This window comes from Humulus lupulus, chromosome 7 (assembly GCF_963169125.1).
Source record: "Humulus lupulus chromosome 7, drHumLupu1.1, whole genome shotgun sequence".
Classification (NCBI taxonomy): Eukaryota; Viridiplantae; Streptophyta; class Magnoliopsida; order Rosales; family Cannabaceae; genus Humulus; species Humulus lupulus.
Window position 1 is genome coordinate 55,936,128 of NC_084799.1, and position 17,181 is coordinate 55,953,308.

Genomic DNA, 17,181 nt, shown 5'->3' on the forward strand with positions numbered 1-17,181 from the left:
TAAAAAAATCCGCTAACTCTCCTTTAAAAGAAAAGAGTTCCGCTTTTTCTGGTCACTCCACAGTCTTTTTCCGACAGTCAATTGTTGCTCCATGTTTAGATAAGATCCATGCCAAGTATGGCATCATGATCTGATATACTTAGTTATATAAGGTTTTTTGGGCATTCCCTGCCCTCTATTGTTATAGGTGTTGATGGTAACCACCTAGTTGACAACATCATGTCTCCCGATGGTAACATCGTACTAAAACTATGCTAAAAAAGTTTACAAGGCATACCTAACTTATCAATCACATTCATGGAAACATACGAGTGAGTCGCTCCAAAATCAATAAGAACTCTACACAGTCGACCAGATATAGGGAGCTGATCTGTGACTACGGTGTTGTTGTTGGCAGCTTCATTCTGAGTTAAGGCAAAAACCCGTGCTGGTACCAGATTATTTTTAGTATTCTGTACCGCTTTCCATTAGGGAAAATATTTTCTTAGATGTCCCACTTGACCGCACTTGAAACATTTGTTGGTGCTAACCTGGCATTCTCCTAGGTGACTTTTCGAGCATTAGGACAAGTAGGGTGCTTTACTTTGTGGCTTTGGTGATTCCCACGGTTCTGATCATTATAGTGACTGTTGCGGTTGTTATAGTGATTCTGAGTGTTTTGACTGTTGTTATTCATGGCCGGGGGTCTTGGTCTCTTATCAGTTCCACTATTCTGCCTTTCATTAGCTTTTCTCTTGTTGCCCTCGTTGGAGCCCTTGTTTCGATGGGCCTCTCTTCTAGCAGCATTTTCCTTCCATATTTGATCCTCCAAGTATTTTGCCTCAAGTGCCCTATCTCGTACTTTGGCATAATTGACCACTTCAGTACATGTTATCTTAACATCCCTCGCAATCCTAGGCTTGAGTCCCCTCATGAACCTTTGGACTCGCAGAGCTTTAGTTGGTACAAATTCAGGAGCGAATTTTGCCAATCTATCGAACTTCTGTGCATAATCAAATACAGATAAATTTCCCTGAATCGAAGTCATGAACTTATCTACTTTGGTTGCCAACATGGCCGAACTGTAATACTTCTTTCTAAAATCCTGCAAGAATTCTTCCCAAGTCATGGTATTCAGATCTGGAGTCTGTTTAATCACATCCCACCATATCTATGCATCCAACTTAAGTATGTGGCTGCACATGAGATTCTTTGGCGATCATTTAACTCCATATGATCGAAGATGGCCTCGACCGACCTTAACCAACTTCTGCCACCATGGGATCAGCTTCCCCTTCAAAGGTTGGTGGGGCTTGTTTTCTAAAACGTTCATACACTGGCTCAAACCCTTAAGTCAAAGGTAGTGGTCCAAGAGGTTGTGTTGGTGGCTGAGGATACGCCACTAGTACTTGAGGCACTTGGGGCATTTGGGGTACTTTCCTAGGATGTGCTAATTCCTCATCTCTCAGCCATATTTATTCCATTAATCTTGCTACCTTTACGGCTAGATCCACAGTTGGAGCAGCTAGGGCTGCAAGTTGGACTGATGGCATTCGTACTTCAGGAGTCGTCGTGGCCTTAGAGCTTGTGGAGACACCCTTTCCTCAGCCTCCTCCTCTTCCCTTACCTCCTCTTCCTCTAGTCGACATCATGATATTCTAAGGCACCAAAAAGAAAATCATAAGGGAGGATAATCACATAATAGTTTGATAAATATTCATGAAAATCATACATTCCAAATTCACATCACTTCGAGTTGCAAGCTGAAAATATTAAACAGTAGCATTCAAAAGTGTTCAAAAATTATTCCAAAATTCAAACAACTCATAAAGCGTTTAATCACCAAAAACATAAGTGCTTAGGGTATTTTTAAAAAAATCCCATCTTATTCATTAACATTTCATGGAAAAATCTATGCGACGGACTCTAGTCCTCAACTGTGGACTCGTTCGTGAGCTGTAATTAAAGACATCCCCTGGAATGTGGAAGTAGTCGAGGGCGCTCACCATCACCCTCATCCTAGTAGTCACTCATGGTATGGCATGAACCACTTCCTGACATGCCATGGCTCCCTCCAAATCATGCACCGTCTCATATCGCTCCTCCATCTATCCATTGTCTGTCTTTACCAAAACCAACTCACAATTAAATTCGTAGTTGCCGATAAGATCATAGATCACGTACTCTATGGTGCTAAAGTCTAGGTCATCCTGAATGACGTCGTGCCCTGCCACATCTAACTGGAGAAGGGCCTCGGAGTACATCGACAGTGCTTCCCCTAACACCCAATATTGCTCTCTAGGCCATATCAATGCACCTCTTTTGTTCATGATTCCTTGCATACGATCGCAAACCACTGTCATTGTTTTTAACACCGCAATCCTCCAATTGTAGGGGTCCTCCTCAAGCTGGACCTTGGGTATTGCGCAAATTTCCTTATGTAGTTGTTTCTTAGTATTTTTTTTAACAGGAGGCATCTTACTATACTTAAGTAATAAAACTATAAAATAAAATAAAATAGAAACAAATAATATCACATAAATTAAATACTTAAAACGCGGTGAGGTGAGATTTTTCCATCTTTAGCGTGTATGGGGAGGGTCCTTGGAAACATGGACAACCTATCTCTGATACCATTTGTAAAATGCCCTTAAACTAATACTTTGTAAAACATTTACATGCTTATAAACTTAAAGAAGAAAACTACTTAATATATGAAAATCGTAGTGGGGCCTTGCTAAAACAAGAAAGTTGGGCCCAATAGTTTAAAATAAAATTAATGTTCTAATCCAACGTTTTAAAAATATATATAAAGTTCAAGTCCCACTGATAAGTTCTAAAAAAAACATAACATCGTTCTTTAGAAATTGGCGTTAAGCTGATCATTTGCTCGTCCATAGGATACCCCCAAGCTATACACACCCCGACGTCGGAACTTCCCATATCACCACGTGTGCTAAAGAGAAACCCTATTTACTACCTGGAAGGGAAAGTAAGGGGTGAGCTAAAATCCAGTAATGAAGTACAAATAACAGACAAGGAAAAACATAATCTTATCATAAGACTCCTACAACGTCATGTACATACATCGTCAAACATTGCACTTAACGTCATCATTATACATCGTTATCATGCATCATATATCATAATCATGATCAAACATCATCATCATAAACATCATCCTCATAAACATTATCATCATAAACATTATCTTCATAAGAATCACCATCAAATCTTTGTGAACATGGCCCCTATCTTCTCCATGTCACATGTTGAGGTAAACAGGAGGCTCTGGTCCTTGAATAACCACGGTGCGTCCGCCCTATGAGTTACGCCTCTATATCCTTAGTAACTCGGGTTATGTCTTAGACCCTTAGTAACCCATTTTTTGTGTCGCGTTCAACAGGCTAACAACCATTTACATATCATACAACATACATAAATACATGCAATCCAGTAGCATTAACCCAAAAAGGATATACATGGTTCATAAGATTTCATCATATCAATTAACAACAACATTTCATACTTCATATCACTAAGTATATCATCATACATAGCATTTATCTTCATACAAACCAATATTACCGTTCATAGTATAAATAAACAAAATTCTATCTAACTTCCTTATCTCAGATCCGAGCAAAGCAAAAATTGAACAACTTCACAACGAGCCTATAACCATACAAAAAATATCATTCCTTAGTTTCACATAAGACTTTCTTGTGTCGAACTCATATACCCCATGTGTGCATGGGCCATGCCTACACGGTGAAATCTACACATATTTTCCAAGCAGACACATTTTATACTTAAAATCACAAAAGAATAATGCAACTTCTACCTATTATACGTGCATGGTTTTCAAGTAAAAATGATATGTTTAAATTATAGACATATTTTAAACGTAAAAGTGCATTTGCATGCGACATGCATACGTGGGAACGTTGTTAAAAAGTGACGTTAAAAACAATAAATTCTACACGCTTATTTCTATCATTTTCAAAATAAGGGTTTAGCAACATACTTTCTCACCCTTATTTATTTCTTTTAAATCCCTAGTTGATTAAACTTCTTAAGACATTATATTTTATTCCATAAAAATAATTTATTTAGCCATTTAAAAATACAATAAATTCATTTATTATTTTTAAATTGCATTGGACTAACAAAAACTTGAAACTATTTAAAGTACTTATAAATATCATGTTCCCTTAGAAAAATAACAATTTTATTTAAATTAATAAAATTATAAAATTGATGTGAGGAAAATATAATTGTAGGTGTGAGAAAATATATTTTGCTTGTATTATTTAAGACTTGATTTTATGTAATATAACCTTAGATGTGATCATCAAATAATTATTTTAATTTATTAAACTAAACTTTCAACCACCATTTATTTAATTTAAAGATAACAAGTGAATTAATCTCAACATTTTTCTTGATTAATATAGAGAAATCATACCCATTAAAAGTGAACACTCAAGGTTACATTTAACATTACCGTTTTTAATATTTACATAGTTTAGGGTGTGATATTATTTCAACAAACACATAAACTTTCTTACATTTAAAAGACTTTTTCACAATTTTTACCAACAATTCCAGCAACAAAATAAACCCTCAAAAATCACCCTCTTGAAATTAAGAGCTCATATTTTCTCTAAAAATATAAAAAAATTGAAGGTATTTATTCGAGTCACTACAAGAAAAAACAGTATTCATAACACTTAAAAACTGCTAACTAGGAGTATTGATAACGCTTCTGAAAACGCTAACATAGCCTCTGTTATTAAAAATCCTGTCTTTTCTATAACAGCATTCAAATGTTATGTTCGATGTTATCTTAATCTATTCAATAACACATTTTAAGTTGCTATAATATTCAAATAATAACATTTAGTTACAGTATTTGGTTATAAATTTGAAGTTTAATCTTATACTTTATGCATAACACTTTTCAACTATTACATTTGATTATTTTGATAGCGTTTTTAGTTTGTTATATTATATAAATCATAACGATTTGTTATGCTTATAATATGTTTCGAAATCATAACATATTAAAACTCCAGTAATAAAATTTTGTTACTTTAGTCTGGATAAATATTTTAATTTTTTTTGTGATAAGGAGACTTATAAGGTTTTTTTTTTTAATTAAAAGATTTTCATTATTGTGTTTTGATAAAAAAAAAAATCAAAATTAATCATAAAATGTAATTCTCAATAGTTTGATAAACCATAAGTATTACTTTAAACAATAACTAATTCAAACCATGAATGTGTCTACTTCATGAGATCTTAGTTCTAACTTAAGTTTGAAAGCATAACATAATAAAGTTTTATAATCTTGAACAATTTTTACTTCAAAAATGAAAAACAGAAACATTACATGATACACAAAAGTAAACCATGCATGAAACTTTCTCCATCCTTCAATTCATCATCCTTTGTGCACTTGTCTTTGTTGTTAGTCCATTTGCTTAGCTACAACAAAATTTAAATAATTAATGCTTCAACTTAAAGTTAATAGTAAACTAAAAGAGTACATAAAAAAAGTTAATTACCTAATTATGATTTTATCAGCTGTCCATGCCATTAAACTACCTATAGTATCTTCTATAGTAGACATAATTGTTGAAGGCCTCCACAGAAATGCATCACTCTTTTTCACAAGATCTATCCCCACTTTCATAGCACTAGGCCCTAGAGGAACATGGTGAACCTCATCCTTTGGGTCACTTGAAATAAAATAGCCTTCTGCAATAATTTCTCCAGATCCAATCCAATCTAATATTTTGCATTATTTGGTGCCAAATTTGTGGTTCTTGACACTCTAACAATATATCAATAAAACAAATTCAACAACCGTAAATGATTTTATATTGAATATTATATGATTTTATATTTAACTAACTACCATTTGTAATATTTTCAAAGATCTGATAAGCAAATGGAGATCATAACTAGTTAGTTAGCTATACAGAATATTTACACTAGACTTTTAGTATCTCAATATCTTTAATATAACAAAAAGACAATCCTTTCATTTGTTATGTACATCATTGCTTGTGCTAAGCATGCTATTTATGATATCTTGTCTATCTGATAGAGTGAACCACAGGGAAACCAGTCGAATTTCTGTTAGCTACTTGTTAGTTTCTTGAGGAATAACAATTACAACAATGACAATGTCATGTGTAATCCTTTCAACTAAAAATCATACAATTTCAGCGGTATATAACATAAAAGATAATAACAAGCAAAAGTTAACTTACTGACTTTGAGAGCCAGATATAAAAAGACAATAACAAGCAAAAGGTTTCTAACTGACTTTGAGAGCCAGATAATTAGCATGTTACCAAAGTATTCTTGGAAAGAAGTAAGAGGAAATCAAGGATTATATAGCTGTTATTTCCTTTTTTATAGGATTTGTAGTTAATTATGTTTATTACCTTTTATTCTGTAATTAAGAGTAGTAGTTGTATAAACCCTATATATATGTACTGGTTGTATTGCGTTTTATTCTACAAGATATAAAAGGCAGTTTTGTTTTAAAAAAAGAAAGAAATATTTCTTTAACAATAAAAAGCCTCAAGTCCAGTATGACCATCTCAATTATAGTGGAGCAAGTACCTATAGTAGAGATAAACTATGCCCCAGAAGTTCCACTATATAGATGGTAGAATTATATTGAAGTAAAAAAGAAATCTTAACTCATCATTGTACCTGAGCAAATTTTCATCGAAATGGCCACTTTTAGTTTGCTCACTCTGTTAATTATCTCCCATGTCAAGCAAGGAAAAATTCCAGTTTCCAGCACACTAAGCAGCCTCATACTACAAAATAATTGATGACCAAAAAGACAGATCGTAAATACTACACTAGAGAGGCCAGCTGATAATGATATCACCCCTAAGAAAAAGAAAAAAAAAAGGGACAACCATGAGTACATGCTTATTTCATGAATTTATAACAACAGGTTAATGACAGATGCAAGAAAGTTGAGCACAACAACTTTTCACTCCTCTTTCATAGATGTCCATCAGAATACAAGTGATAAGGTTTTAAATTTTCACATAACCTTGGCACATGGAACATACAAGGACAATTAAGGTAAAAGAAGTTAATTTTTTGGGAAGAGTGTGATAAATCACTAACAAATTAGTAAATCTCAAAACAACAATCTCTTAACAAAAAAAAAACCAATCTAGATGGTCAAAACTATTATAGCAAAGCTTGCTCAGTTGTATTACTTACCTTTAACTACAATTCAAAGCTAAGTATACATGTATTACTTACCTTGTGGGACTGAATGATCCCATATAAGCTGTTAGGTTCATTGATATGAGTGACTGCTGAGACAAGTATCTCAATATGTTGAGGTAACTGAAGCAAAAATACCAAATAATACAGATTAGAGAAATGGTATCAAACCAGAGGATAGGTAAAGTTAAACATATATACATAAATACACAAACATAAAATACACACATAAAAGAAAAGCTAGATTCCCTGTCTTTTATTTCTTTTTTGGTCTGTTTTGATGGAGTTTTCCTTCTTTACTTGTATTTTTCTTAAGTAATAATACAAGTAGTTTTGTTTAAAAAAAAAAAATTATGCTACACCAATTTGTAAACAATATATTATGGAGATCATCTGAAACTCAATAAAAAAAAAGGTATATGACATAGTATTTTTTTAGCGACTAACCATTTCAATGTCAGAAAAATCTGGGCTACCCAATGTTAGGCTCCTAAAATTCTCCTCACACCAATGCTCCACATACATCACAGAAGTGAAGTAGGAGCCACAAATCTATACACACATGTTAATGAAATTAACACATGCCTACAACCATGAAAGGTCAAAAGGCCACCAGAAGTACAGGAAGAAAAATTTAATAGTATGAAAGCATCGAAACTGTCAATTGCGGACTTTGCAACTGCAAGATAATCAATAGAACGCAACAAAACACCTGGGAACATAAACTTGTTTGAACCATCTCCTTCCTTGTAATTGTTCCATCTTAGTGTCTACCCATGTTAATTAACTAACCCTTTCAGAGAATTCCTCCCACTCCTCCTCCCACCAGCACCCGAGTCTCAGTCAACCACCTTCCTCCCTTGAAAAATGTCAAACTTTAACTGCCAGACCACAACAGAGAATTCTTTTGCAAAGAAGACCATACCACGGAATTCTTTTTCACCCAACCTTCAGATTTTGCAGAGATAATTAGAGAGACATATTCTTCAAAATGGGCCCTATGAAGAACATATGAACATGCCGCATGTAGTTGGAACAATGAATAAGCTAAATGTACTAATATAGGTTGTTTTGGCAAGCTGCTGATTTATGGCACAATTGCAGTAACAACTTACCAAGTATTTTAACAAAACCACAGACAAAGATAAACTCGTACAATTTTTACGTATCTAAAACCACACAAAAAGATAAAATTGTGGAATCCATCTAAATTCCTAAAGGATAATTAGTGAAGGTACTAATAGAATGCCATTTGGTATTTCAGAAGATATTTGAGCTTTGGAAGTTAGCTAAGACCAGAACTAAGTCAAATTAGACCAGCACCCCAATTCACCAAATCCTATATTATAGGCTTGAAAAGGCTACCCCCAAATTCCAGATAGCTATAATACTATGTGCCCAATTGTTTGACCAAAAAAGGGGCTAACAGAAAGAAAAAAAAAATAAGGCATTTAGCACCCCAACTCCCATAATCTTACTATTATCTTGAGATCAGAATCGTAATCTCAACTCAAAATCCCTTCTGGGTTTTAGAGAACTTTCACTTTGATCAACATTAATGCATGAAAAAGAAGACTTAATCATGATAAAATACTCTAAAGCACTATGTTTGACCCAAACAAAGATAAAAAAGAAGAGATTTTGTTGGTACCTGTTAAACTGTGGCGTACTAGAGCTTAGATGGTTGGTGGCTGAGTTAAACAGTGGCCTTGGCATTATGAATTCGAATCTGATGAGACGCCATTACGAAAACACATCCCTTTTAATTTCTTCAAAACATCATAGCACTTGCAAAATCATTTAAGCATGCAAAATCATTATTTTCATCATATTCTAAACCATTTATACACAAATATCAGCAAGCATAACAAGTCATGAAATGTAATGACCCAACTATTTCTATGACCTCGAACCATTAGATCTACTATACATAGCTACTATTTTGGGAAAGATACATAAGAAATAATATAAATTTATTAAATCTCAAAATATTGTATCAAATACATAATAATAGAAAATATGGCATGGGTACCCATTGTTTAAAAGAAAAACATAAACTTTAATTCAATTGTTTAAAAAAACTAAATGCGAAAAAACATGATCTAAAAGACTAAATAAAAATAACTTCATCCTCGATCGACACACAGTCCATTCATCCTCAACAAACATGCCAAGCTACCAAGAATCCTTCCACCCCCGTATCTAGTTTCCTGCATCACACTAAAAAAATAAAGGAATGAGCCTAATGCCCAGCAAGGAAAACCTAACACATAACTCATATACATAAAATTCATAACGTAGCATATAATGAAACATATCATAAACATATGTTACACATACTATAATGGCCATTATTACTTGCGGTCCCATAACTAAACAAGTCATATGCCCATTAGATTTGTGGGGCTTGCTAGCTAAGCAAGTCATATGCCCATAAATTTATTGGGGCTTGTTAGTGTACAGGTCATATGCCCAAGTCTACAAACATAAACAATATAACATTTCATAACACAACATAACATAAGATAACATATCACATATCATATAACATATAAAATCCTATCCTATTTTCCTTACCAATATACCAGGATGATGAGAACAAAGTCGGGATTTTGGAACACTCCTAAAAACCATAATATAGAGGTGAGTATACTAAAGAAAAGGGATGAAAAGAATAAACTACACCATCGAAACGATACATACCAATGAAAACCTTAAGTTCGAAGAACTTAGATGCCTAAGAATAGAAAAGACTGAGTTAGGATTTAAGTAGAGAAGAACTATAAGAATCAATACAGAAAGGAACTAGAATTAGGAATACCTTGAATGCTTCTATGACCGAACTATACCTCGAAACTGAAATAAACTATAACCTGACTTCCCAAGTGTTTATTATGCTTATAATGATTAAGCTTATAACCCCAATCCAAGTGTTTATCACTCTATAGTCTCACTAGCACATGGAAGGCTCTGATCAATGCTTGAAGAATGAATGAAAAGGCTTGGTGCTAGGTCCTATTTATAGAGTTCTAGGAATAAAAATCTTTTTTTTGGCTTTGAATAAAAATAATAAATTTAATTGAAAATATTTGAATATCTTTCAGCCAAAGGCTTAGGAATTGGTCAAATTTTTCAGAGAGATTTAAGGATTCAAAGCTTTATTTTTAAAATAATAAAAACAAATAGAATCCTAACTTCTAACTCCCTAAATCTCGTAACTCTAAACTCCTCTGAAGTAAAATCAACATATCTGGAGCTGTAGAACTCCAATTTGGAATCTCTTTATACCATTAGAAAGCTAATTAATTTATCTACAACTTTCTAGAAATACTATTTTTCGAAATTCATAACAGAACTGGGTCAAAAACAGGTCGAAAGTTACAGTACCCTAAAGTTACGAAAAATCTATTTACATCCTAATCCACAAATAAATAAAATTGTGACAAATATCATGCTCCTATCAGATTTTGGTGAAGACTAAGTCTTATATTTCTCTTATTTTATCATTAAAATAATAATTATACATATGACAAATGTCATATTCTTATTAGCTCTATCTAAACCTTAGGTTATAATAATTATCATATTAATAACCAGCAATATTAATCAAAACTTATGTTATAATTAATATTCTTAAACTATAGGTTAAACTTATAAAATCCATAACTATTGCTAGGAGTTTCCAGCTAAGTCCCGGCTTGAACCAAAATCTATAGTAATGAACATACTATAACTAATACTAGTTATTACTACTACTACTACTACTACTACTACTACTACTATCTAACTAGCTAAGTAAATTCTGGGACTCTACATGAAATCCATCTTTTAACATCATGCTTCACAAAAATTTACACAATAATCATACATGTTTAAATCTATACAAATAAATCACCAACCCTAGCATGTGTCTATTTTCATGTTGTTATTCTAAGAAAATCCCTATCATCACATATACATTCAAACTATAGGAATAATTCTAGATCAATCATACATATACATGGCACAAGAACCCTAGGCTGAAATTCATATTACCTAAACATAAAATAAAATCAAAATTCTCATAAACATATTCATAAACTTTCATGGATTCAATAACAAGAAATCCAAATAAATTATCATGCCAATATTTACATAGGATCCTAGAACATGGATCTATAAAAGGAGGATCCCTATACATGCATAAGCCAAAACCTATCATGAACATGAACATAGAATATCCAAAAAATCAACCTCACAAGTATGCTTATCAATAGAAGAAAAAAATCATGAACCCTAGATTAAGACTAGGCCGAAAACTCTCATCAAAACAATCCCTCAAAACCACAACCAACATAACATTTATTAATCAAGATCCATCACCACAACAACCAAAAGGCTAGATTCACTACCTCCTTGATAGAAATCAATACGACAAGGTTTATTCTCCTCTTGGGCACCTATAATTTTCAAACCCTGACAAGAACAAGGAAGAAAACAAAAGAAAAAGAAGAATATCATTACTTTAGATTCAAGAAGAAGAGAATAAAAAAAAAAGAAACAACATAATTGAGTACCTACACCTAGGGATTTCGAATCCCTTCTTCTTCTTCCTCTCCTTCTTTAATTCCTTCTTCATTTCTCTCTCTAGCTTGTGCTCTTCCTCTCTCTCTCTCTCTCTAGCTGTTCTCTTCCTCTCTTTCTCTCTCTCTAGCAGTGCGTTCCAATGAGCAAAATGATGTTCTCTTATTTCCTTCCCTCTTTATTCTAACCTAGCCCATAATAGCCTAATGAAAGAAAAGGTAAGTTTCCTATTTGTGTTTATTTTCATTATTTTTATTTTTTTCTTAATTGTAGGAAAATAAGAGTGCATAAAGATGACAACATCTTTTCCTATTTTATCTAAAATCACCCAAATAAAAAATAGTAATGAAATCCCTCCTTTCCCACCATGCTTCAAACGTCTACCTCTTCCTTTTCCTTTCTTTTATTTTTTATTTATCTAAATAAACAAGATAAATCTAATAAAAAGAAACAATAAAGTGTGTAGAAAATTCTATACAAGTGCACCATGTAACTATGCACATGCACACACTCAATCACTAGGGTGCATCACTACCTACCATGCACCTTGGTGCATTCAATTAGAACTCAATTATTCACAAATTAAATAAATAAATAAATAATTAACAGTTGAATTCACAAAATTCTACCAAAAAATTCTAACAATTAATTGAAATAAATAAATAAATAAAATAAATTACAACACTTAACAAGTAATTAAAATAAAGCACATAATTTAATAAATAATAAAAAAAATTGGTGCGCTACAACTTAGAAATTTAGAACACAAGTTATAACTATATACATAGATTTACTTTGAAATCTAAATTACTTTTGAAGATTTGATAACAAATGTTAACTTTACACAAATGTATAAAAAATTTATGCTATATTTTTTTTCTATTTATGATGCTATTTTTCAGTTTCTACTGTTGTTTTTCTGTTTCTACTGCTGTTTTTTGATTTATACTGCTGTTTTTTTTTATCAAAATAGGCCAGGGAAATTGGCATAAACATTTACAATTTCCCTGGTTAATACTTTATGTGGCAGTTGTGAACTGACGCAAAAACCTCATTTTTTAACATTTGTGGCAGTTCCCCACTGACACAAATAGGCTGACATTTGCGTCAATAGGGAACTGTCACAAATTTGGCATTTGTGATAGTTAGGTACTGACGTAAATGCCTGCCTAGTTTGCATCAAGGGATTCCATGTCACTTTGAAAAATGATGCACAAACGCCATTTTGGCAGTTAGGAACTGACACAAATGCCCGTTTTCATACTAGTGTGGGTTCCTCTACCTTCTTTGGTTGCGAGAGCCTTGACTTTTTTAGTTAGAGACTAAATTTGAGCTTTAAGGCTATCTTCTTCCTTCAGTTGGTAGACTCTAGCTAATTTTAGATATTCAAAAGCCTCATCAAGATATTTTTGAAGGAATTCGCCATTTTCACATCATTTATACGCACTGTCTTTCTCTGGTTGTGAGTCCATCATAGAAATAGCTGATCAAGCACCATCGTTCATATCCATGATGTGGGCATTGATTTAACAAATATTTAAACTTCTCCCATACCTAATAGAAAGTCTCATGGTCTTTTTGGTTGAAAGTAGAGATTTGTCTTTTAATGCTACTAGTCTATTGGAGTGGGAGATATTTCGCAAAGAATGTCGTTGTCATTTCATCCTAAGTGCAAATATATCTAGGCTTTAAGGAATACTACCAACTTTTAGCTCTGTCATTGAGAAAGAAGGGAAAGAATTTCACTCTCACAGTATTTGTGACGTCAACTCAGTTGTTGAATGTGGCCACTACCTCTTTTGAGTTCTCGAATGTGCACATACAAACTCATTTTCCAAACCATGAAAGATTTGTAAAATTTGAATCATGTCGGGTTTGAAATCAAAATTTGGCATATTCATGTGATACATTATCGTGAAGGTGTGGCTATTCGCGTAGGATGTAGATAATCCTATAGCGTTCTTGGTTGGACTTCATCTTGATGAGCCAGCGGTGGTTCAGAAAGTCTAAATGAAATTGGTGAATGAGAGAGAGCGGAAGAGAATGGCAAGCTAGGAGAGTTTAGTAAATTAGGAAATTAGAAATAAGAAACTTGGAAATAATGTAATTTTGAGAAAGATGATTGTTATAAAAATTGAACACTAAATTAAAAAGAATTTTAATCGAAAAGAGAACATGGAAGGCACTAGTTTCATTCATGCGAACATATTTTTTTTAATAAAATTTATTCATTCTACACAACTATAACTCTACACCATTAATTATAGTTGGAAAATATATATAATAAAGCTAACCTTAAAATATATTCTCAATTAAATTTATACTAACTTCCATTTTTTAAATCTATCATATTATATACCTTAGAGTGACAAAATACCAATGACACAATTCAGTAAAAAACATATAATATAACAAATATTCTAAACTAAATGAAATGCCTAAATTACATAAGAAAAACTTTATTAAGCTTATGTAAAAGAAACCAATAAATTTAGAATAAAAATTAAAAGAAAAAGAAATTTAATTGAAACAAATATAGAAATGAAGAACAAAGATAATCAATATATTAGAAAAATAATGTTGAACATGAACTCCTCTCTAGCCTTTCCACGAGAAATTTTAGCCTAAAATAGGCATTGTAATCACTCAAAAATATAAAAGAAATAAAAGAAACATAAAATGACAAAGTGTAATTTCTCCCTAAAATTTTACTCTCTAATATGATAATTTCTCACTTCATTTCGGCCTCTATTTATAGTGGAAATAGACCACAAAATGTGATAAAATCATGTACAACATAGTGGAAAAATGGCTCAAAAAGGTGAGACAAGCGAGACACATGGCAAGCTGAGATTGGTGTGTTGAAGAGATAGCTGGTGGAGTGGGGAACAACTTGTAGACGGGTGCCATACTCAGAGCAGCTGAACAGAGAGTGGGAGACAGCCATACACGCATAGACTTATAGGCGAAGGTGCTTTAGGCGTTGCAGTTGGTTGGGGAGACATGGCTAACATGTGTTGAGCTCTGGGAGCATCGATAAGGAGACATGGAAGACAGGGGGACATGTGTTAATCACTGCAGACTCGGCTAGAAGTGGCAGACTGCTTGGTTCCAAAATGACTTCGACTCGATTTTATTTCCTAAAATTTGAATAAACAAATTAAATTAAAGTTAATATTTTCAATTATAAAATATATTACAATAAATTTATGAAAATATTAATTAAACTTAATTTATTACTAAACTTTAAGACTAATAAAGAGACATTTTTGAGCACTCATCAATGTCCTATTTAAATTGGGAAATATTTTTTTGTACCTAGTAACTTTGTACTACAAAGAAATAACATGAGTGAAACATATGAATTAAGTAATTAGATCACCCCAATTTGAGATTAAAAAAAATAATAAACAAAAGTACCCTGGTAATTGCAATCGATAAAATTTACAAAGAAAAGAACAAAATGTACACTGATACTTTTGAATTGATAAAATTAACAAAGATCAAAATAAAAAGTAACATAATACATTGTAATATTCGATCACACAATTTAATAATTGTTTATTTAGTTGTTTGTTTATTAACATAATAATAATCTATTTATTTAATAATTGTTTGTTTAACTATTTATTTATTTTTTATTCATTGTTTATTAGATAATTATTGTTAGTTGCCATTTATATGTGACTGTGTGTGTGCGCATATTGTCTTGGGCATGTGAGAAAAGAAGAGGAGAAAGGTGGCTATTTTGGTAACAATAAAACGAATGTGAAATGATCAAATATGACATTTATGATGGCTATTGAATTGTGATTTTCCCACATGGAAAATTTGAAAATTGGGTAACAAATTAAAAGGGAATTGATATCTCTTTGATTGCGATTAATGCATGAAGGTGATGAGCTGATTTTGGGAGCTCACTATAGGAAATTTTGAAAATCAAAGGGAAGAGGGAATCAAGTGAGTTAAAAATTGAAACTACGGTATCGTTACTATGGTTGATTTGATTTGGGTTTTGATGGCCATTAAGTGTGATTGAGTGATTAGAATCTTGGGTGATTTGGCCATTAAGTGACGTACAATGCATGACATTAGGACGAAGATCAAGATTTCATAATAAGACTTTGAGAGCATCAAAGCATTGATTGAGGATCATAGAAATTAATGGGAATCAATCACCATTAAAGGAGGGGTGCTACACACCTATATAAAGAGGCGGTTGCCTCTCATTTTTCTTCACACATCAGAAGGAGAAGAGAGCTAGAAGGTGGCGTGAAGCAAAGAGAAGGGGAAAGCTATAAGGTGGTGTGAGCAATAGAGAAGGAAGGCTTGAGTGAGGCTTGACATTTTGGAAGAAAGAATAGAGAAGTAATCAAGATTTGGTAAGCTTTTGTGATTAGTCTCTTCATGAGTCGTTCTTATTTATTTCATGGTTACCTAAGATCTGTTCTTTTGATGGTTTTGTAAGGAGCAATTCCAAGTGTGCAACGTAAATTGCGGTAGTGGTAGTATTGTATACAACAACAAAAATTCATATAAACAACTTTATATGACAATCATTTAATATGCAATATGTTAATCAACAAAATATGTATATGTAAAATAATAAGAAATGATTTACCTCGTGTAGCCTATCAAGAATCCTTGAATCTTTTCGTATATATTTTGATCTCCCTATCCTCGTTGGAGTACTAACACCAAGATATCCAAGACATTCTCTACACCTCAAGATGTGGGTGGGCACATAGAGAACAAGAATCAAATTTGTGAATCAAAAGTATTCTCAACACATGAGACTTTTTTTTATAGGCTAGAAAGAAAGGTTCATCTTTTTGAGTGAAACAGATGATGAGTTTTTTCTGATTTTTCTTGTAAAATTGTTATATCCCTATTTTCTATCATATAGAATATATAAGCATTATTATCATATTAATAATAATAAAATTGATCATCTTATTAATAATAAATAAATGATAATTAAAGACAAAGTATTACATTCCATTTTAAAAACCCTTTTTCAAAATGTTTAATTTATCAATTAAATAAGAAAAAAAAAACAAATAACTCATCACTATCAGTAGTGGTACACGCATAGGGCAGTCCAGGAAGCCCTATCCGTGTAACACTTCCCTGAAATAAGGGGATTTTATTTTTCATGCATTTTATTTTAATTAATTAATAATTATAAATTCAAATAAGGTATCATCTTTTTAAGGAAAATATAAAAACTTAATTTTCAAATTTCAAAATTCAAAATTTGAATTTCCGTTATCATCTTATTATTAATTAAATAAATATAATAATCAAAACCAATTTTTAATATCCATATTTATCCTTTCACACTTAAATAAAATAATTGATTAAAATCAA

At 32.3% G+C, this 17,181-nt stretch overlaps 1 long non-coding RNA gene and 1 other non-coding gene across 7 annotated transcripts; one reads left to right on the forward strand and one right to left on the reverse strand.

Moving 5' to 3' along the window:
- Window positions 1-5,212: 5,212 nt before the first annotated feature.
- Window positions 5,213-12,003, reverse strand: LOC133789618 (uncharacterized). 6 transcript variants are annotated; one of them, XR_009873638.1, is made up of 9 exons: window positions 11,805-12,001; window positions 11,640-11,703; window positions 8,900-9,468; window positions 7,961-8,196; window positions 7,696-7,800; window positions 7,285-7,371; window positions 6,712-6,897; window positions 5,550-5,818; window positions 5,213-5,469 (listed from the first exon to the last, which is right to left on the reverse strand). It is a non-coding gene; the product is annotated as an uncharacterized LOC133789618 (long non-coding RNA). The 6 variants fall into 6 exon arrangements; XR_009873639.1 differs by having other exon boundaries at window positions 7,696-8,246; window positions 11,805-12,003; XR_009873636.1 differs by having other exon boundaries at window positions 7,696-8,196; window positions 11,805-12,002.
- Window positions 12,004-13,315: 1,312 nt separating this feature from the next.
- Window positions 13,316-13,422, forward strand: LOC133793038 (small nucleolar RNA R71). The gene has a single exon (XR_009874501.1). It is a non-coding gene; the product is annotated as a small nucleolar RNA R71 (small nucleolar RNA).
- Window positions 13,423-17,181: the final 3,759 nt, after the last annotated feature.